The sequence below is a fragment of the Peromyscus maniculatus genome, chromosome 14 (assembly GCF_049852395.1).
Source record: "Peromyscus maniculatus bairdii isolate BWxNUB_F1_BW_parent chromosome 14, HU_Pman_BW_mat_3.1, whole genome shotgun sequence".
NCBI lineage: Eukaryota > Metazoa > Chordata > Mammalia > Rodentia > Cricetidae > Peromyscus > Peromyscus maniculatus.
This window is the reverse complement of record NC_134865.1, coordinates 70,754,548-70,777,586: the sequence shown is the minus strand read 5'-3', so window position 1 is coordinate 70,777,586 and position 23,039 is coordinate 70,754,548. Positions and strand designations below refer to the sequence as shown.

At 45.6% G+C, this 23,039-nt stretch overlaps 1 protein-coding gene across 8 annotated transcripts in view; it reads left to right on the top strand.

The window, feature by feature from the left end:
- Foxn3 (forkhead box N3) overlaps window positions 1–23,039 on the top strand; it is a 389,572-nt gene that overhangs the window by 92,308 nt on the left and 274,225 nt on the right. For 6 of the 8 annotated variants that reach the window (XM_016005406.3, XM_016005403.3, XM_076551214.1 and 3 more), the window contains exon 2: window positions 17,017–17,110. The gene's annotated coding sequence lies outside the window, so the exon portion shown is untranslated. The remainder of the gene's footprint in view (window positions 1–17,016; window positions 17,111–23,039) is intronic. The other 2 variants (XM_042261033.2, XM_076551210.1) reach the window with 1 other exon arrangement.

Sequence of the window (23,039 nt, the reverse complement as noted above, 5' to 3'; positions counted from 1 at the left end):
TGGGCCCCTGGCTACAGATGCTATTCGAAAGAGTATGCTTTAGTAGGCGTGGTAGGATTCTCACGTGCCATCTTAGGAAAATGCCGCACCAAAAAGAGGGTCTCTGTAAAGCCACAGCTCCCAGACTTCTTCTGGACCTGAGGTTCTGGTTAGTTTCAGATGTGGGATGGGGTCAAGAGGAGCGGTGTCGTAACCCCAGTGGCTAGACAAGACCAAAGCAGACATGCCAGCCTTCTCATAGGGAGCCGTGGTCCTGGAATGGTTCTCTTTCGTACTTCAGGAAGGAGCACACACTTCTGTAAACTGAGCTGATGGAGGTGTTTGCCCACTGAGATCTGTGGCCAAATCAGATCCAAAAACAAATGCTATGTCACATTCTTCTATAGTCAGATGTTTCTCGGGTCCTGCCTGGCCCTGTGGTCCTGCAGTCACTTATAAAATAATCATTCAGAGGCTTACTGTTATTCACAAACTGTATGGCCTATGACAGGTCTCTTGCTAGCTAGCTCTTCTGTCTTAAATTAACCCATTTCTAGTCATCTATGTTTTGCCACATATTCCGTGGCTTTACTGGTCTGCTGGCATGTTGCTCCTTGGACAGCAGGCTGGTGTCTCTCCAGACTCTGCCTTTCTCTTTCCTGTCTCTCTCCTTGGATTTCCTGCCTGCCCCTAAGCTGCCTTGCCATAGGCCAAAGCAGCTTATTTATTAACCAATGGGAACAACATATATTCACAGCATACAGAAAGACATCCCCCAGCCTTCTTCCTCCTAATCAATATGGTGGTCAAGTTGCTCACCTCTGTCTACATTCAGTTCCTTTCCCAAAGCAGAGGAAGTGAACTGCTTAGTGTTGGCACGCCTTTTTGGTGACGCTGCCAGCCTGTACTTATGTTGGTTTGGGTCTCTGACATGTGGCGTGGTGAGTGAGCCAGCATAATACCATGGAGTTTGGTCTTATGTGAGTCAGTGTCCTCTGCAAGCACGTAAACGGATTAGCCATGCACATGACCACACTCTTTTGTGTGTTCTCTGACGGAATGACCCAGTTAGAGGCCTGGCCCAGGGACAGAATGAGCAAGGCTGATGAGCTCTGTCAGGGAACCTTCCTAGCTCTGTGACAGGGGTTCCTCCCATCCCTCTCAGGGTGAAAACAAGTGTCGGGGCCAGGGGCAAGAGTCCCCGCCGTGGGCTTGGCTCTGCTCACTTCCCCTGTGGCTGTTCAGATAAACAGAAAGCAAGCAGTGAATCTGATGGGCGTGAGAGGAGAGATGATTGATTTCACAGTGCTGCTGGTCTTTTTGGAGGCAGCCATTGTGAGTTGGTCCTGCAGCTTTCCCTCTGTGTTCACCAAAACTTGAAGATGTTTTAGAAAAATCTCTTCTATGTGAATCCACCCAGTGTGGGCAGAGCCATTATCCTTCCCTCAGCAGCGATGAAGAGAACTTCCGAGTTACCTGTCCAGAGGTCCAGCTAGACTCGTACTTGAACTAGCCAGGCTTCATGGGAGGCCAGCCCCTGACTTCCTCCTGCAATTGTCTCACAGGTGGGGAAGCAGCTCGATCTCTAAGACGTGTGGTTGCTATGAATGACCGCTGTTGATAAGGAGGACTGAAGCAGGTCTCTTTTCTAGATTACCTTTCAAATATTCAAATCCATGCACCAGCAGCATATGGCTAGAACTCCCCTCCCCGCCCCCCGCCACTCAGATGTCTTCCAATGTGCTTCAATGAATTCCAAAACCACATCAGGTTTGCATTTTGAAAATGCCAACTGTATACTAAGTGAATGTGAGAGATGAAGAAAACGTTCATAAATGTTGTTGTTGTTGTTGTTGGTTTATTTATTTTTTTTTTTAAGAAATGGTGTTCTGTGTTCAGATAGAAACTGGCTGCATGGATTCCTTTCTTTCTTTCTTTTTTTCTCTCTCTTTCTTTCTAATCATTGTGGTTCATTTACATTTTGCTACTATTGACGAAACAGTGTTACTGAGGGGTTCTAATTTTTAATGAGGCAGACTCATAGTAGCACATGTCAGCCATGAAAGGAAAGAGGATGCTGGCTGTCTTGTTGGCCTCCCCTGATGGGCAGGACCATGGCTGAGTTGTTGGATGAGGAAACAACCATGTGTTCCTAGAGGGTGGTATCAGAACATGCCACACCCTCTCAGCCTACTCAAATTTGGGTCTAGAAATACAGCTTCTCCTTCCTTCTTTGGTTTTTGAGACAGGGTTTCTCTGTGTAACTCTGACTGTGCTGGAACTCAGTCTGCAGACCAGGCTGGCCTTGAACTCAGAGATTCACCTGCCCCTGTCTCCTAAGTGCTGGGATTAAAGGTGTGCACCACCACCGCCCGGCTGCAACTCCATTTTCTTGCTACTGGAGGTTAAGCTTAATTTGTGGTTGCTGTTTATGCTTTGTTTCTTGCTGGCTGTATTAATTGCTTTTCTTGTCCCTTGACAAAATACCTCAAGAAAGGAACTTAGGGAAAGGAAGGTTTCTTGTGGTTCATGGTTTTCGAATACAGTCCATTATACTGGAGAAGGTATGATGGCGGACACAGGTCTAACCGTGACAGCAGGAATGTGAAGCGGCTGGTCACATTGCATCCATAGTCAGAAAACAGAGAGATGGATGCTGGTGCTCAGCCTTCTCGCTCCTTTTTAGTCAGTCAGTCTGGGACCCCAGCCCATGGAGTGGTGCCACTCCTATTCAGGGTAGGTCATCCCTTTTCAGTTAAACCTTTCTGGAAATACCCTCATAGCTATATGCCCAGATGTGTGTTTCCATGGTGATTCTAAATCCAGTCAAATTGACAATGAAGACCAACCATCATGCTGGGTAGATTTCTGAGCATGTTAGAAGGAATAAAAGTAGGCTTTTACCGGATGAGTTTTTCTAAGGTTCAGAGGAAGTGAGCCTGAACGGGTCCTTTTAGAATGACCTCGGCCAGAGGCATGGACATAGTCAATGTAACCTTGACTGCAAGCTAAACCCGGTGAGGGTTTCATCAGGTCACTGGTAGCTCTGAGGGCTTCTTCGACCTTGGGATGCTCTCTCGTGGGGCACTACTCTCCTCAGGCCCCCTCTCCATAGGTCATGTCTTTATATGTATTATTGATACACTATCTTCAAATCTAAGGCATTGCCCGTTGTAACATGTAACATGTCTTGGGTGCTGCCAGAGACACAGACCTGCTAAGGAATCCAGAGGCACTCATTTCAGAGAGTTCTTAGCAGGTTGTGTGTTTCCAGTCGATGGAATCCATTTTGACAATGTACTGAGTTGCGGGAGGGCAGTGGAGATAATGCTAAATCTTACTACATTTTAAAACGTGGTCTTTCTAACACAGAAAAGGTAGAGCACCCATGTAACTGCTGTGCAACTTACTCAGCATGTTCTTGTGCACATCTCAAATACTTTTTAAGATTTATTTTTATTTTCTGTGTATGAGTTGTTGTACCTGCACCACACACATGCCTCGTGCCCGAAAAGGTTAGAAGAGGGTATCAGATCTCCTGGAACTGGAGTTACAGAAAGTTGTGAGCTCCCATGGGGATGCCAGGAACCAAGCCTGGGGTCCTCTGCAAGAGCAGCGCAAGAGTGCATTTAACCTCGGAAGCCATCTTTCCAGCCTCTGCCTCAAATATTGTTAAAAAGGGAAAGGGGAAGATATGATGAACCATCCTTACAGTCTCCTACACCCATCCCCATTGCTCCTGGTGCCCATGGGACCAATATTGTCTCTGTTTGTTTACTTTTACTTTTGTGTGTGTGTGTGTGTGTGTGTGTGTGTGTGTGTGTGTGTGTGTGTTCCGAGACAGGATCTCGGAGAGTCCAGGCTGGCCTTGAATTCACTGTGTGGTCAAAGATGAGCTTGAACTTCTGTCCCTCCTCTCCCCACCTCTCCAGTGCTGGGGTTACAGGTGTGCACCACCATGCCTAGTTCATGCAAAGCTAAGGATGGAGCCCAGGACATGGCGTGTGCTAGGCAGGCACCCCATCCACCGAGCTCCATCCCCAGCCCTCATTCTATCTTGGAAATACCGACGTGATGTACTTACTGCTAGTTGATCCCTGAGGGTGGCCCCTGCCTTTCCTTTTCATTAACGGAACCCGTGAGCTTTAAGTAGCCAACTACTGGAATGGCAAAGTGATTTCACTTCCTGTCTGATGAATGGACGTGGGAGGCATTGGGTACAGCCTCCAGATTATGCCTTGGAAGGGAAGGAGCAAGTTGTTCACATTCTCTTTCCATCTTGCTTTTGATGGAATCAAGGACCAGCCCCTGACATCTTAGATGTGAGTCAGAACACGAAGGAACTATGGGAACCAGGTTGCTCCACACAAGCCTGTAAGATTCCCACCACTATGGCGCACGCCTTTAATCCCAGCACTTGGGAGGCAGGTGGATCTCTGTGAGTTCAAGGCCAGTCTGGTCTACGTAGAGAGTTCCAGAACAGCCAGGACTATTACACAGAGAAACCACTAGAGAGAGGAGACGAGGATCTCTAGAGCCTGATAGCCATCCAGGCTAACCAAATCAGTGAGCCCTAAATCCCAGTGAGAGACCCGTTCTCAAAAAATCAAGATGGACAGGGCTGCAAGGACACCTGAGGCTGACCTCCATATGTACACATACACATGTGCTTGTGTACCTGCACACATATGTACCTCTGCACACACATGAACACATGCATCTGCATACACGCAGAATCTCATCCACAAAAGCTTCAAAAACCATAAATAATAAATAAATAAATAAATGAATAAATAAATAAATAAACAAACAACACAACACAACAACTTCTCAAGTAGTCTAACTAATACAGTTGGGTTACATTGTGAGCTTGCTCGTGGTTCATTGCCTGGCCCTCTCCATAAGTTGCCTTCATGGTGAAAAGAAATGACTGGAGGAAGCAATGTGTCCTCCCTAGTGGCAGCCAGACCACAGCCGTGACGTTCCTGTGTTACCACCAAAGGAGAGATATAAGTGACATCAGAGTCTGTGTAGTCTAGTGCGACTAAATTTTACCTTTTGTGACAGTTTTCACAATCCTCAAAATAAAACTGAGATGGAATAGATCCCTCAGAAGCAGCTCTCTTATGGATTTTCCTATGAACCAATTCACTAGAAATCCACTTTGCATTTGAGTGGTTTTGCTTTCATTGTTGGTATCTAAGGAAAACAAAAACAAAAAAAAAATGAATTTAGCTCAAAATTTAAGCAAAAGCTAAAATTTAAAAACAACCTGATGTGACCACAAACAAATGCCAAAGAGATAAGAGGAGAAAAAAAAACAACAACAAAACAAAAAACATTGACAGGTAGAGACCATTCAAAAGGCTTAAAGGTGTATCCCACTTTTGCCGGGTGGTGGTGGCTCAGGCATTTAATCCCAGCACTTGGGAGACAGAGGCAGGCCGATCTCCATGTTCGAGGCCAGACTGGTCTACAGAGTGAATTCCAGAACAGCTAGGGCTACACTGAGAAACCATCTCAAAACACCAAAATGAAAAAAAGTGTAGGCCAATTTCATATTAAGAGGCTGGCTTTAGGCTAAGGACCTCGAGTTGGTAGCAGCCAAAACTCCCCACTTGGGTGCTCAGAGACACTTCTCAGGCCCAGATTCATCTTTTTTTTTTTTTTTTTTTTTTTCCCAGACAAGATTCTAATCAGCTCCATCGTTTGGTTTCTCAGCCCCTGGCATATTAGATGTGAATCAGAAGAGGAGGGAACCATGGGAGTCAGGCCATTCCGCACTATAACAAGTGAGATCCTGGCGACCCGCAAGGAATGAGAGAAACTGTGGGGGAAGGACAGCGGGAAAGGGATGGTTTAGGAGTCACCTTGTGGGGTCTTTTCCCTCAGAGTGACTCATCCACACCCCTTACTATTTTATAGATTCTGGGAACGTATCTCCCTATATAGAGGTGTGGAGAGAATCATGATCTAGCCAAGTCCTGAGATTTTTTTTTCTTTTTTTTGTTTTTTTGAGACAGGGTTTCTCTGTGTAGCTTTGCACCTTTCCTGGGACTCACTTGATAGCCCAGGCTGGCCTCGAACTCACAGAGATCTGCCTGGCTCTGCCTCCCGAGTGCTGGGATTTAAGGCGTGAGCCACCACCGCCCAGCAACTTGAGATGTATTTCTAACAGGCTGACTCAAGAGCTTGACTCTTGGTTCTTTTCTGGAGTCTATATTGTCATGGAGGATCCAGTGACTGACCTAGATTGGGGTATCCTTGGGAAGACACCAAGTTCCCCCATCAGCATTGTGCATTTCTTCCCAGAATGTTGCTCATAACCATGACTCTGCTGCTTCATGGACTGGCTGACCCAGAAACAACTCTGTGATCTTCTAAGAAGAATGAATGCTTGCCACACAAAGATGGCATGGCCAAATCTAGTTGATAGTTGATGCCCAGGGCAATGTAGGAAGAGGAAGTGAACAACCCAAGTCATAAGGAAATGGGCTTTTCATGATCTGGTGGCCATGAGTATAGAAAAGAAGCAACCAAATTAGAAGTCACCCACAGGATGGGTGTGGTGATATAGTCTGTACCCCAATATATTGTGTACTCTAATAAATTAATCTGGAGATCAGAGGACAGAGCCAGCCAATAGATTAGACATAGAGGCAAGACAGTGGTGGCACACACCCTAGATTCCTATCACTCGGGAGGCAGAGATCTGTCTGGATCTCTGAGTTCAAGGCCACACTGGAAACAGAGCTAGGCATGGTGGCACAGGCCTTTAATCCCAGCACTAGGAGGGAAGGAAGGAAGACAGCAAGGCACAGAAAGGTATATAAGGTGTGAGTAAACAGGAAGTCTCTCTCTTGAGGCTGAGGATTTTGCAGAGGTAAGAACGTGGCTGGCTTGTTCTGTTTATCTGATCTTTCAGCTTTCACCCCAATGTCTGGCTCCAGGTTTTCTGTTAATAAGACCTTTTAAGATTTGAGTTACAGACAGGGCCATACCTGCAGAGCATATGGAGAGTGGAAAATACACAGAATATAGAGAGAGCTCTCTAAACTCAGCAACCACAACAAATTATCTGATTCAAAAATGGAACTAGTGGCTAGCGAGATCATTCAGTGGGGAGAGACTTCTGCCAGTGAGCCTGCTAAACTGAGTTTGATCCCCCCAAGACCCACAACTGCTACTTGTCCTCTGACCTGTACATGTGAGCACACACACAACACACACATATAAAAATATGGACCTAGTGCATGAGTAGACATTTCTTCTGAGATATGTAAGTAGCCAATAAACGCAGGAGAAGGCACAAATAGGGAAATGCAAATCAAAACTCTTAATACTGCCTCACCCCCATTAGGATGGCTACTATATTAGTGGAACAAGATAAAACAACTTCAGAGCATAGATAATATCAAATAGTGGAGAGGGTATGGACAAATTAGAGCCCTTATGCATTGTTGATGGGGATATAAAATGGTACAGCTGCCATGGAAAACACAATAGTGATTGTTCAAAAAATTAAAAATAGATTTGTTATATCAATTTTGTTTCTGGTATATATCCCAAATAACTGAAAGGCAGGGTCTCAGTAAGATATTTACGTACCCATATTCATAGCAGCATGGTTCATAATAGTGAAAATGTGGGAGCAACTTAAATGTCTACTGACAGATGAATTAGCAAGCAAAATGTGGTATGTCCATATGAGGAAGTTTTAATCTTTAAAACTAAGAAGTTTCTGACATGGTCTACCACAGCAGTTCACAACCTGTGGGTTGTGACCCCATTGGGGGGCGTCTAACAGTTCTTTCACAGGGGTCATATATCAGATATTTACATTATAATTCATAACAGCAGGAAAATTATAGTTATGAAGTAGCAACAAAAATAATTTTACGGTTGGGGGTCAGTCACCACAGCATGAGGAACTGTATTGAAGGGTGGCAGCATTGGGAAGGTTGAGAACCACTGGTCTACAATATAAACCTGGAATGACATCTCTTTGGGAGCTTGACTGATTCGTTATTGTTGCTTATTCTCAACGCCACTTTCACCTTCACAGTTCCAGGGGCCCCCGAGGCCCTCTCTGAGGATTGGTGTTGGTCCTGAGACTGGGAATCCTGGGAAAGAAAGGGATTGAAATTGAGAGCAGACAGAATCTGATTTGCTTGGGTGCAGGGGTGGGGGGAGGGGAGGTGCTGAACTCAGCCAATGGCTGAGCTCTATTCCCCAACCCTTGGGTGATGAGAATGGGTAAGGACAAAGAAGAGTTGAACCTCACCCAGCAGCCCCAGGTAACCCCAAACCATTTACTCTGACACTTGATGTCTCTCCCCCCCATAAATAGCGTTACTGTGGCTATTTTAAGTCGTTGACAACCTGCTGCCTGGTCGCTGTACTTGGGGCCGCAGGGCTATGGAGAGAGCATTAGATTAGGTCAGAGAAGACCTAACTAGTTCATGGAACTCCGGTCATGGTCACATACGGTATCCCAGGTGAAGATGATTGATGAGGTTAGAGGAATAGGTACTGCAGGACATGGAGGTCAGAGGACAATTCCCAGCCGTTGACTCGTGACTTCTACCTCGTTTGGAGGCAGGATTTCTCTTGTTTCTGCCATTTCACCACCCCAGGCCAGCTGGGCTGTGAGCTTCTGGGTGATTCTTCTGTTTCCGTCCCCCATCTCCCCATAGGAGTGGCAGCCTTACAGATGTATACTATCCCATCTTTCTCTGTGAGTTCTGGGGATCAACCTCGGGTTTCCAGGCTTGTGTAGAAAGTGCTTTTATCCAGTGAGCCACCTCCCCATACCCTTTCTCCCAACATCATCTCTAGATTGCTTTTTAAAAGTGACATATTCCCTTAACTGGTAAGGTATATGTATCTATTTTCTGTTTTGCTTTTATCTTAGGGATGAGTTGATCATTATTATCATAGTAAACAGCCAAGAATGATTCAATTTAGGAAAGTAATGGGAAAATTTGCTCATCTTTTATGGGATCATTTTACCATAATCCCTGCCGATAAAGTAGTGGTTTCTTTCAAATATGCCAGTTCAGGGTCAGGGAGCTGCGCTCTTAAAGCCTCCAATTGATTGTTTAGTGAGGAAATGGTATTCAAGTGAGGCGCATCAGCATGCAAATCTAAAATGTGGCCATTTTCATCTAGATTGAATATTATTAACTAGCCCAAGGGATAGGATGTAATTAAGATTTTCAACAGCTTATTTTTGTCTACCGTGATGAGAATAACCCCAATATTTAAAGCAACTGGCCCATTTGAATAATAGGAAGGCAGCTCAATGCCCATTTTGGCTTCTAGGTATAATGAAAGTGTTTGGCTTTTTCTCCACGGGGCTGAGCATTGGTAAGGACAGGGATCTGAACCTGAAGCAAATGAGACCACTCAGATTGCAGGACTACTCTAGTCTGTTGTTTTGGGTGACAGGGTTCCAGCTCCTCGATTAGTAAGTCACTCTGGTACCTTCTTGCGTGGATTTAGGAACAAAGACCCACTGGAACCAATGAAGTCATTGTTGAGAGTTTCTGCTTTTGCCTAATTAGAACGATCGTGCTTAGAGCCTGTTTGTGCCGATTTGGTCAAGAAGGAGTATCACACTTAGCTTGAATCTGCTTCAGAAAGTTTGCAAGGTCTCAGGGATGGGGATGTAGCTCAGCAGCGGTGGAGTGTTTGCTGAGTGTGTGCATGGCCCTGGGGGTCCATCCCTGATGCTGATGCAAAGAAAGTTTGCAAGCTCTGCCTCTCCCTGTCACAGAGCTGATCAGACAGGCGAATCTGGTCATTTCTTTATTCTAGTGCAATCCCTTGGCCACCATTTTTAGGTGAAACAAGAGCCTCACCCCATGCCATTAGAAAAGAAAGAGAAAGTTCTCCTTTCATCCCAGGAGAAGTGAGTGAGAAGATCCTCTGCAGAGCGGCACCACCTTCAGCAGACAGCCGGCAGGCTGGGTTGGTACCACGGCTCATTTCAGCCCTCTCTCCGTATTTCCAGGTGTGCCATATGTGTTTAGTATATCATTTGATAATACTAAAATATATATATATATATATATATATATATATATATATATATTAAAGCAGTGTGAGACGACAGGAGAAAGAAGATGAATGTTAGCATTCCCCTGGGGTTCATGGGTGAAGGAATTAACACAGCGTGGCACTCTACCCTAGCTGTGTTTGTCTCCATGGCAACGGCGACGTACATGTTTCAGACTATCTACAGTGACACAGTTGCAGAAATAGTAGCTTGCAGGTTTCTGATACCGCATCAGCGGACAGGCGGCACGCACTATATTAAGTAAGTGTAAAAGAATTTAAAATACAGGGGTGGGTTCAGGCATGTGGAGCTCAGCTGAGCCGTTGTGTCGGGGTGACGGCTTTTCCCTCGTGCGTGACCGCAAACTTGAAAGTTGCAAGATTCCAGTCAAACAATCGCCCTTGCTCGGGTAAATACCATCAAAGGAAACAAATGTGAGTTCCAAAGGTAAGAAAATGGCTTTGGGGTGGGTGACACGGAAGGATGTGGACAGTGAAGCTAATATTTTGGAGGGAGGACGTACATGAAAGGCTTGTTTGGAAATAGCTGAGTCTTCAAGCAGACCCGAGCGAGCGAGGTACAACAGAATCCTGAGCAGCTGATGAGTTTATTGCAACTGAGCTCTTTGAATGTCTGGTTGTGGAAATTGCTTCGATATAAAAATGATCAGGTGGGGAGCAGGAAGACTAATTAGGGGTGCAGTTAAAGGAGGGGGGGTTGGGGCTCTATTGTCTTTTCAGAGTGCTTATATAAAATATCCCTGTTCCCTCCTGGATGATCCTGGTTTGTCTTTGATATCCCTGTTACTTCTTGGTCCCTTCCTGCCGGTTTCTGCGTTTACATTGTGTTTATATTATGCCGCCACATTGTAGCCTGAGATGACTCCAGTGTTGGCTAGCGAGCAGCCAAGCACAGATGATAGACTTTGTGAGCTTGTGACTTTGCCACCAAATTGTACAGTAATTTAGGAGGAGTGTTGGAATGGCCATTTATTTACATTGCCGGAAACCTACTCGTGAATAGCAGCCCAGGTGTTAGGCTAATGGATTTCAATGTGCACGTTATGGTTACAGGAGCTTTCAAGTATGTTATAGCTAATTTATACTGAGTTTTTGATGTCAAAATATTTTCCTCCATGCTCGTTATTCTGCTTAAACTTGCATTTACCTTATACTGTAGTTTTATTAATCTTGCATCAGTGGAGAGAAAGCAAAACAGGACAGTCATGTGAGATAATGTATTCATTTGAAGGTTAGTGTTCTGACCTGAGGTGGGCTTTTAAAAGAAGTAATGTATTAATGCTTTGGGTCTATATATGAGGGTTTTTTTTTTTTTTTCATGTTCACAGGAAATGGTCTAGAGCTCCTACTGCCTGTTATCCCTCACAGTAATTATTTGAATAGATGCTAAGAGACCACCTCTGGGGGGCTCTGAGCTTCTGAACACCTGGGCGTGTGGATGGAGAGCTGGGACAGGTGTGGAATTACAAACTAGGGATTTGAAGCCTGGAATGAGCAGCATCCCAGTGGATAGATAGGCCTCACCTTCTTGTGCACCTGAAGGGAATGAGTGCCAAAGCTATGTGTGTGCATGCACAGTCAGTCTTGGCAACCCCGGGTGGGAAGGGAAGTTTGTGTCTTTCGTGGGGAAACTTTTCCATGGTGGCTCACGCCATAGGCAGGCTGGTTCATGCAGGAGCCTTCTGCCCACTCCTGCGCTCACTGAAGTAGGGGCTTTCCATGCCAGCCTGGCTTTGGAGCTGATTAGAGGCTGATTTGCCCGGCATGGGTCCTGAACCATCTTCTTGTGATAGGTGCAAGACACCACTCGACAGAAGGACTGAATGCCATTGGTCTGGTAGTTCACGGGAGATTCTGCCATTAGGTATGAGGGGTCCTGGAAATCTTGGGTTCATTCACTGGGACTCAGAGGTTACAAATGAACAAAGTCTCAGAGAACAACTTGGGATAACAAGCTCAGCTTTTGTTTGGGAGGGACAGAGCAGACCCATCTAGCATGTGGCATGGTTACTTTGTTTTTATTTTATTTTTTTTAAATCACCTGGAAATATTTTTGGGGTATAGAAATAAAAATCTGCATCACTTTGTTCTAACTCTTTCATAATAAGGAGACACAAACTAGGTACAGTGATATACATGCCTGTAATCCCCAGCTCACTGGGTTCTCAGGAGGCAGGAGAATCAGAAGTTCAAGGTCATCCTGAGTTACACAGAAAGCTTTTTGAATGCATTACTTTTTCTCTTCATGGATATTAGCTGCCCAACAAGAAGGAACTTAAAGAGATTTATTTCGGCTTATTGTTTGAGGAGGTACAGCCCATCGTGGTGGGGAAGGAATGAAGGCAGGTGGTCCCCATGGTAGTGGAAATCTGCAACTTGGACTCCTCATCTGCCCACATCTTCCTGAAAGAGGAAGCAGAGAGCTGGAAGCAGGAATGAGCTACTGACCTCGAACCCTCCTTTTACTTCCCAGTGACCCACTTCCTCCAGCTAGGCCCCACCTCTTAAGGGTCTTATGACCTCTCAGAAGAGCACCACCAGCTGGGGACCAAATGTTCAAACCCATGCACCTGTTGGGGGCATTGTACATTCAACCCCCAACAGCAATAGGCCTCCAGTTTATAGCTTGTTTAAAGGCCCTGCCTTAACCTGCCTTGGCAGGTTTTACAGTGCCCAGATCAGCATTTCAAACTTTTGTTTTTAACTGAGTTCTTAAAAAACATAAAGCCATCCTTCCTGAGACCATCTCCAAATGCTTACATTCTTTGATCAAAGAGAACATACTGAACACTGAGGTCCTGTCAGTCACAGCACCAAGCATCTGGACCGGTTTGTTCAAGTTCAGATAATTACAAATTCCCTACTGCTTGGCACCAGCTAAACATAGTAACAAGTGGCCGGTTGTTTTTCTTCTTTTCGTGAAATCCTAAGACTGTAGAGATAAAAGGCCTTCATAGGGCAAAATTCCTCATATGAGAGCAGAGAACATTTTTTTTTCTTTTGTTTCATTCCCCCCCCCCCCCCCCCGTAGTGATTCACCATGTTGCCCAGATTGACCTTGAACTTATGATCTTCCTGCTTCTGCCTCTTACTTAAGTGCTGGCGTTATGGGTAAGTGTCACCATGCCAGAATCAGAGGAGAGAATATTAAGCCAAGGTGTTAAGGGACTCTTCCCCAGGGGCAGGTTTCATCAACTGACAAAGTGTCTATGGTCCTGTCTGTAGAGCCTTTGAGAATGTGGCTCTGGGTTCCACCATGTACTGCGAGTCGATTCCTGCATCTGGATTGGCTCCCTCTGCAGAACACGGTCATCCAACAATAACATTAGTCAACTCTTTGCTGAAGGCTGGCATCACTGGGTTAAAATTAAAACCCAAAGAAATGAGCCGAGGGGGACAGTCGGCAGTCCTTGGCTGTCCCCTCCGTGAGGACACGGCAGCTGTGGAGTTTAGTCTTAAAAAGAGTGGAAAAAAGAAGAAAGCTCATACTTTCCAGGGCCTGGGCACTGCTGTGCCAGCCAGCTGGGCACAGCGCCGTGGCAAAAAGAGGTCTTCAGTTTCAGAAATCTGAGACCCCGACCTTGCAAACAGGGAGGGACACGAGGCTGCCACGGGGGCTGATTGTGGCATTTGGTTTGTTTCTGGGCTCGTGTCTGCCCACAGCTACATCAGACATTGCTGCTGTGTGAAGCCCACAAGAATCAAAGGGTCAGGCTCCAGGTGGACAGGAGTGAGCTGTCTCAGGAAGGGCGTGTGTGTGTGTGTGTGTGTGTGTGTGTGTGTGTGTGTGTGTGTGTGTGTGTGTGTGTGTGTGCAGGCATGTATCAGCAGCTTTTAAGGAAAGCTTCCTGTGTAAATGTGGGTTTCCTCTTGTCCAGAGTTAGCCTGTTCAGGGAATAGAGCACAATTCAGGTTTCTGAGTTGGAAGCCTGATTAATCTCTCTGTCAGTTACATATGGAAATAAATTAGTAAATGGTCCATCTGGGACTAAACTACTGCAGAGGCGATAAATTATCACCATCGTATATGTCTGTGTTGCTGAAGGCTGAGCTGTGCTCTCAGGAGCTGCTGAAAGATACCTGGATACTTGGCTGTGGTCAGAGGGATAACATTTGTTGAAAAAAAAAAATTCTTAGGGAAGAATTTACCTTGAACTGTTTCTAGGGAGAATGGCTTGGTTGATGCCAAGTCTTTCCCCCAGATCTGCTATATCTGCAAACATTTAAAGAGTCTTGAGGGCATATGGAAGATTTGAGTTTTATGTTTTCCAAGGCCAGTGTGATACGGCGTCGTTAATTAATACCCAAGGTCTCAATAAAGAGCAGAGTTCCACGTGTCTGTGTGAGATTGTGTGCTATGCACCACCAGCAGCTCCCTCATCTCTGTTTTCTTATCTCAGTTTCAACAAAGGCGGGGCAGGTCAATGTCTCTCCTTTTTGTTTTTGAAAAAGATTTGTTTGTTGGGCATATATGTCATGGGACATGTCTAGAGGTCAGAGGACAACTTCCTGGGAGTCAGTTCTCTCCTTCCACGTTGTTTCGAGGGAAGATCTCTCTAGCTGCCGACTGCCAGCCCACTCTCTTGGCCCCTCCATCCCCCTGCAGGAGTGCTGGGGTTATAGATGTCTGCCACCACATCTGGCTTCTTTATGTGGGTTCTCAAGATTGAACTTGTCAGGCTTGGGTGACAAGTGCTTTATCTGCTAATCCTTCTGCCTCAGCCTCCCAGAATTATAAGAGTAAGCTACTGCGTCCTTCCTAATGCTCTTTTATATAAAAATAAAAAGTGAGGCTTAGGGGATCTGACCTTGCTCACGACAATTTGCATGGCTAGAAGTTAGAGTTATACTGGGCAAGAAGATATTGTTAATTCTAATTTTTAAATTTCAAATGAAGCCTTGGTGTGACATCAAGTTCCCATCTGTTACTAACCAACATCAAGAAATAAAGGCACAGCCAGGTGGTGGTGGCACATGCCTTTAATCCCCGCACTCGGGAAGTAGAGGTAGGCAGATTTCTGTGAGTTCAAGGCTAGCCTGGTCTACAAAGCATGTTCCAGGACAGCTAGGGCTGTAACACAGAGAAACCCTGTCTCAAAAAACAAAACAAAACAAAAAACCAACCCCCCCCCCCAAAAAAAAGAAAGAAAGAAAAAGAAATGAAGACATGGCACGTTCTGCTTATGTCCATGTTCTAGAAGCAAGAGCAATAATTGAACACAAAAGTCCCATTTCTCCAATTGGAGAGTTGGATATAAGTTCCAATTTTGAGAGGTCATATGCACACCACAGTCAACCTGAGATATAATGTTAAAACCAAGACAGTGTCAGGGCTCTGAGGTGTGATAATATATTTTGCCCCTTTGCAGTAATGCCCAGGGCTGCAGTGACATCCAGATTCTTGTGCCTGCGGTGACATTTTCTTTTGTGTTCTTCCTCCTGGGCAGACCATGAGTTGTGAATCCTTGAAACAGCTGAGAGTCTCCTTTGTGGAAAATGCAGAATAGCAAATATAAAAAGTAAAATCTAAAAAGTAAACTGGGTACAGAAGTCTTTAAGTGTCACACTCAAAGGACATGGATTTCTAAGCCCAGGGTATAGGCTGAGTAGTCTTCACCCAGGAATTGGAAGCCACGGTCCCCTTGATCTCACCTCTCAGTATTTGGAATTGACCTTGGTTTACTCAGATCATCAAGTTCCTCATAAATCAGCCAAACCTGGTTACTCTATCTCAAAAAAGACTCAAGTTAGAGCATTGCCCATTTTTGCCTGTCCCAATATAGTTTTTTTTTTTAATTTATTTATTTATTTGAGACAGGGTCTCATGTACTCCAGGCTGGCCTACAACTTGATATGTAGCCAAGAATGACCTTAAAATCCTGGTCTTCTAGCGTCTGTTGCCCGAGTGCTAGGATCACAGGCGTGGGTTTATACAGTGGTTTTATACAGTGCTGGGGATCAAACCAGAGAGCTTCATGGGTGCTGTGAGAGCACTCTCCCAATTGCACTAGTAACCGAGCACCCTGATTCTAATGTTTCAAAAAAAATATTTATTTGATGCATGTGTGTGCATGCATAGGCATGAGTGTGTGTGTGTGCATGCATGCATTGGAAGTCAGAGAACACCTTTCTGGAATTGGTTCTTGCCTTTCACTTCTATTTATTTATTTACTTATTTATTTTGAGGTAGGGTTTCACACTGTAACCCTGGCTATCCTAGAACTCGAGCTATAGACCAGGCTGGCCTTGAACTCACAGAGATCCTCTTGCCTCTGCTTCCCAAGTGCTGGGATTAAAGGCCTGGGCAGCCACTGTTGTCCACGACCGTCTCCTAACGTGCCCACACAGGACAATATCATTCTTTTCTTAGAGAATGTACTGATTTGTCATTTTGGGGGCCCTTGATGCTGAAAATTATCTTCCAGCAGAAATCAGTATGCAGTCTATCTCATGTGCCAGCTTTTCTGTTGTCCAGTGTTATTAACCATGACCCACTGACTTGTGAGTTACCTGAGGTAGTCCTTAGCACTAGACCTAGAAAGTCAGTGACGTTGCAGCCTGAACACTCTATCTACTCAGTGGACCGAGGCTGGCCTTGAACACTCGGTGACCTCTGGCAGTTAACAAACAAGAGTTTTAGAAGTAGCTATAGTAAAGGAAAATGATCTCAGGAATGTCTGGGTGGCGTTGGTAGTGAATCAAATAATCTTGCAATGTCTGTGGCATCTAATTTTCAAATTTCTGGGCCCTCTTGTCGCCCAGAAGCAGTGTCAAAACCACTCCATCCTGAAGGCCTCCCTCAGTCCTTCACTGTCTGAGACCTGAGAGGCACTGTGGTACTGGCTTTTCACTGAAGGGTGTCCATTTCCAGAGTCAGGCCGGGGCGGACATGCAGTGTGGCTGTGAGGACTCTCTGCTTCTCCACCCTAATCCTGTCTCCCTTCTGCTCCACTCCAGCAGCCTCTACAAGCGTCATCTAGTGACAATGAAGTCACCTCTGTCCTTTCTGGAGAGATGCTGACCTCCGTTTCCTGGACCCATTCTGACTCAGGTAATAGCACTCTGGCGGCCCTTCCCCAGCGGCCATGGAACCTTAGTAGATTGCATCTTTGAATCAATGAAATGCCGAAGCTGTATTTAAATGCAAAATACCAAGTTGATTGTTTCTCCCTCCATTGTTACCCTTCCCCCAGTCTTCTTAATGATCCATTCATGCAGCTGACCAGACTGACCGTGTGGTCAGTCCAATGGAGGCATTAAGATGATTGAAAAAATCTTGAATCACATCTTTATTTAAAATTCTACTGTGCGCCTTAGACCCTCAAAGCCACCCGAACACTGCTGGGAATTTTCATATGGAGACACGCTAGGACCTAACTAGTGAGTCTGAATTTCCCAGAATGCCTTGCATAATTGTCATCATCCTTCTGAGGTTGTACCAGTTGGCCGGGTCGAGGAGACTATTGGGTATCTGTTTTGTGCACTTGGGACAGATTGGGGGCGGGGAGGGCTGTTTTCTATATCCTCACAGATCTTTCAGGGTTGCAGGGTTCACAACTCCGTCTTGAGAAAATGGCAGATGGTGGGGCTCAGTTCGGGGTGGGGGCTGGGCACTAGGTCTAGGGCTCTGTTTTGGGGAGTCCACAGACTTGGACAGGATTTGAGGTTGAAATAGTTACTGAGGAATTTGTGCACCTAGAAGGGTCTCAGGTGGCTTCCTCTCTGAGGATCTCTTGCCTCGGCCGAGCTAGGAGAGTGATAGGACACTTCAGCCGGAAGGCAGGACCGAGTCCTCAGTGAGCTCAGCTGAGGCAGGGCTGGCTTTCTCATCCCTGATCCTCTGTCCCAACCAAAGTCAGACTTCTCCTCAAGGCCTGGCCTGCTTAAGGTCCTGGAGTAGAGCCCCCTGGGGGAAGCTCTGCCCTGTGACACAGGGGGCTTGCCTGGCATCATCTCTCCCAGGACCGTGGCCACTGCTGTACAGCTTTGGCATGGTGATCTTTCTGCTTCTCTGCCTGTATGTATTATTATTTACTCTTCTCTTGCAAACTGACCCCTCCACCCTCCAAGTGCTTGGGGTAACCACGGCTTGATGAGGCCAGCGCCTGACCTTCAGAGGTGCCATTTGGAGCTAAGAAGTGACACTGAAGGGTAGGAAGCACAAGTGAAGAACATGAATTTATAAGTCCATGTTGGGGGGAGCTGTCTTTAGATGGTTCCAGAAACCTGAATTCAGGGACAATCTCAAGGTCAAAATGGGAACCACAGCTAGGAATAGGGAGCCAGATGCCCCAAGTAATCTGTGGGTTGTGCAGCGGGTATGGCCCACGTTCAGTTCTTTGCCAGTGGTGCTTATTTTTAAGATTGAGCTGTGGCTGGGCGGTGGTGGCGCACGCCTTTAATCCCAGCACTTGGGAGACAGAGCCAGGCGGATCTCTGTGAGTTCGAGGCCAGCCTGGTCTACAGAGTGAGATCCAGGACAGGTACCAAAATTACACAGAGAAACCCTGTCTCAAAAAAAAAAAAAAAAAAAAAAAAAAAAAGATTGAGCTGTGGTGTATTCACCACCCTGATAAATTCTTTTTTTTTTTTTTTTTCTTTTCTGGAGCTGAGGATCGAACCCAGGGCCTTGTGCTTGCTAGGCAAGCGCTCTACCACTGAGCTAAATCCCCAACCCTTTTAAGAATTTATTTTTTTTGGTTTTTCGAGACAGGGTTTCTCTGTGTAGCTTTGCGCCTTTCCTGGATCTCACTCTGTAGACCAGGCTGGCCTTGAACTCACAAAGCTCCACCTGCCTCTGCCTCCTGAGTGCTGGGATTAAAGGCGTGCATCACCATCGTGGTGGCAACCCTGATAAATTCTTAAAGGTGCCACTGAGAGCTGCCAACCAAGGTGCCTGTTCTTCTGTGGAAATGCCCCGACCTCCCTGGACCTGCTGTGGTGCACAAGTACCCAGGTCCTGGGTGATGGAGGAGCTCCAGCCTCCCAGAATCACAGCCATAATCCCCAGCCAGCAGAACAGAGAAGGGACAAAAGCAGCAGAATTTGTATTCTCTTTCTGCTGCACTGAACCAATGGAAGTGACCCCTCTCTTCTCAGCTGAAAACTACGTACACCTATAAACCAAACAAAGCTCGCCATTGGTGTAGATTTGACAAGCCAAGAGAGGTTCTTAACATTTTTCGAGATTCAGAGAAAATAAAAGCAGGCTAAACTTTGTGCCTTAAAAGTATGTTGTGAATGACTGGGAATGTGGCTCTGTTAATAGAGTGTGTGCCTACCATGCACTAAGCCCTGAGCTCCATCCTTCACACTGCTTAAAGCCAAGGATAGTGGCACATGCCGGTAATCTCAGCACCTGGAGGCTGGAGGCCGGAAGTTTGAGATCCTCCTCCTCTACATAGCTAGTTGGAGGCCAGATCGTGTTGCAGGGGACCCTGTATGGAATAGACATGTTAGTGTCTCTAAGTAGGGTTTTGTTGGGGGCAGAGCTCAGTTCCTTCATCTCTGCAGGATGAAGGCAGCTTTTGCAGTACAGTGACAAAAATTGGACAGGCAGAGCAGGTACCATAAAATATTTACCATCTGACCTTTTGTAGAAGTGTGCCGTCTCCTGACCTAAACAATTGTGTGACACACGCATTTGCAAAATTTGAGAAGTGGGACTCGTTCTCCATTAAGAAAATCCAGGCATATAATGAGTAGATTCAAGTAGGAAAGAGAGAGTGAGAGGAACTTTCTGGAGAGAGACACTGAGTCAGTCACACTCTAGTTGGATTTTCCAGGTATCTCTGTAACTGTCAGTTAAATCCATCATTGAAGTCATTTCACTTCAGAAACCTACATGCAGTGTTGGTCCGGTTGTCAAATACAGGACCAGGCTTCCTGAATTAACCTAAATGTTGGACTAGGTGGGCACCCAATAAAGCCAACCTTGCATTTTGGAACTTTTCCCTTTTTCTTTTGGCACTGGATGTGAGCTATTTTACCTTAAAGCAAATAAATACTCCGTTTTTAAATCAAGGAAGTGTTGCAGGCTTTACCATGAATAAGCTAGCTCGTCTTGCCAATGTTTTCCCCCCCAGCTCGTAGGGTTGCATGGCACTGGAGTTGAACTATAGCTGAAGTTGGAGATGTGAGCTGCTATCTTACGGACTGGCCGAGCAGGGGAAGGCTGTAGTAGAGCAGGATTAAAGAGTGCATCCTGTGGGGCTGGTGAGACGGCTTAGTGGGTAAAGGCACTTGTTGCTAAATGATGGAAGCCTGATGACCCAAATTCAACCCCCAGAACCCGAGGAAAGATGGAAATAACTGATTCTGTAAAGCTGTTCTGTGACCATCACACGCAAACTGCGTGCGTGCTGTGGGCACAACCTCTCTCCCCCACCTTACACACATACACTAATAACAACAGCAGTAACAATAACAATAATAATACATGTTTGACTACATTGGTGCTGGAGAAATACATGGTTAAGAGCACGTATTGCAGCCGGGCGTTGGTGGCGCACTCCTTTAATCTTAGTACTCGGGAGGCAGAGGCAGGTGGATCTCTGTGAGTTCGAGGCCAGCCTGGTCTACAGAGCAAGTTCCAGGTCAACCAGAGCTGTTACACAGAGAAACCCTATCTCGAACAAAACAACAAAAACAAACAAAAAAGAGTACTTACGGCTCTTGATCAAGACCTAGATTTGGTTCCCAGCTCCCACACGGAGGCTTATAACGGCTATGACTCCAGTTCCTTTGCCCCCTGACATCCTGTCCTGGCTTCCTGGCTTCTGCACACATTTGCACAGACACTCATGCAGGTTCCCACACATGCACAAATTTTTAAAAAATATCTTAAAAAGATAAATAAATGAGATGGAAAAGTATGTCAGGGGCTGGAGATATGGCTTCGTTGGTAGAGTGCCTGCCTGACATATGAAATCTTAGGTTCAATTCAATTGCTTGGCTACTTGGGCAAGTGCAAAACCAGCTTGGGCTACATGAGACCCTATCTGAGAAAAAGGCCTAGCCACACTCAACACAGACCAAATAGCCTATAGGATGCTATTGAACAAAATGCTATTTACTTGCAAGACTAACATGGCCATTTCCCTGGATCCTTCCTAATCAGTGTTCAGAACCAAACACATGGACTCAGAAGGACCACTAGCTGGAAACTAAGCCACATGCCTTCTATTACTTGCTTCAAGAGACACACACACCCCCAAATCACATATGTGCTTTGTAACTGCACAAAGAAAAGAAAGCTCCTGTTCTGAAAGAAAAAATAGGTAGAAATTTCTAATCTTGTCTCATAAACAATATAGAAATAACTTTAAAATATTCCACTTTAAGCATGCATTTAATTTGTGCTCTGGGAACCAAATAGTGTTGCCAAGATAGAACATTCTAATAATGATTTATGTAAATTTATTTGTACAAAGTAATGGTGTAGTTGCCTATAGCAAATTGCTTAGAATATGAAATGACATTTATGGTTTTTTTCCCCCCTCTCTCTCTCTCTCTCTGAATGAATACAATGGAGAAAATGAGAGAATCCAGAAAGCAAAAAGGAAACTCAGGTTCAAAATGGAGTCTGATGCCTCAAGAAGCAGAAAGGGCTGGCCAGGTTACAGGGTGTAAGAGTCATATCTGGGTGGTTCTCTGTGATGTACTTATTATTGGAGTCGTTTTTAAGGACAGGAGAGTGTTAGAAGGCCAGAGCCCTGTGTGTTGGGGAAGGTAAAGTACACAGACACTAAAACTCTTACAGCAGTGACAAATCCCTTGCCCTGGTTAGTGCCTTGGTAGCTAGCTTACAACATGTGGCATGCAAGGCAAATGTAATTAAAACTAGGCAATTAATCTTAGCAACTAGTTACTTATTGCCAGGGAAAGTCATGCTTTAGTCATAAATGGGGCCCAAATATTCTGAAACAAAAAAACAAGCCCCAGAACTCTCCCAAGATCTGATTCTCAGATCTCCAGGCCGTGCCCGTTGCCTGCCCTGTTTGCGCCAGTGGTAATGGCTCCATGTGTTCCCTGGGAACATTCGATCAGTCAGAGCCAAACACACACCGACCAGTGTCGGGACGCTTGGACCTGGTGAATCCCCACTGCAGTTTCCACGCCCTGCCCTGTTTAGAAGAATGAATGTAGCATCTTTACTCTAGAAGATATTTAATTTGTTCAGAAAGTCCTTTTCCTATCTCACTTGCTCGTCCCAATCATTTGGAGGCGGGGAATATTTATACTATAAACCCGAGGGCCACAGAAGTGGCAGACCAAGATGTCAGCGGACTTCAGTCAGAACTCTGCCTTTGACTTGCCCTAAGGCGTTTTGGAATTATGCTCGTGCTCAGGAGAAGACAGGTAGAGCAGAATGACCATGCAGTATGGTTCTCAGCTGTTCTGGGGCCACGGGCCGATGGCCAACAAAATTTAAAGACCAAGCAGGATTGTCAGCCTGAATGAAAACAACACTGGTTTCCAGGAAGGAGGGGATGGCTGAGTTCGAGTGATGTTGCTAACAAATGCAGGTCTTGTTTGTTTGTTTGAGGCACAGTTTCTTTGTGTAGCCCTGGCTGTCCTGAAACTCACTCTGTAGACCAGGCTGGCCTTGAACTCGCAGAGATCTGCTTGCCTCTGCCTCCCGAGTGCTGGTATTAAAGGTGTGTGTCAACACTGCGGGGGCACAAATGTAAATCTTAAAAGTGGTGCTAAGGGGCTGGAGAGATGGCTCAGGGGTTAAGAACTGCTCTTCCAGAGGTCCTGAGTTCAATCTCCAGCAACCACATGGTGGCTCCCAACCATCTATAATAGGGTCTGATGCCCACTTCTGGCCTGCAGGTATACATGCAGAGCACTCATACATACAATGTAAATAAATAAGTTGTGCTAAGGTTGGTTTTAGTGGAAGGCCCCAAGAACCCACCCTGAAGCAGTAGATCCACACACAACCCTTAGCTGTTATTCCCTGTGATGACTAATCT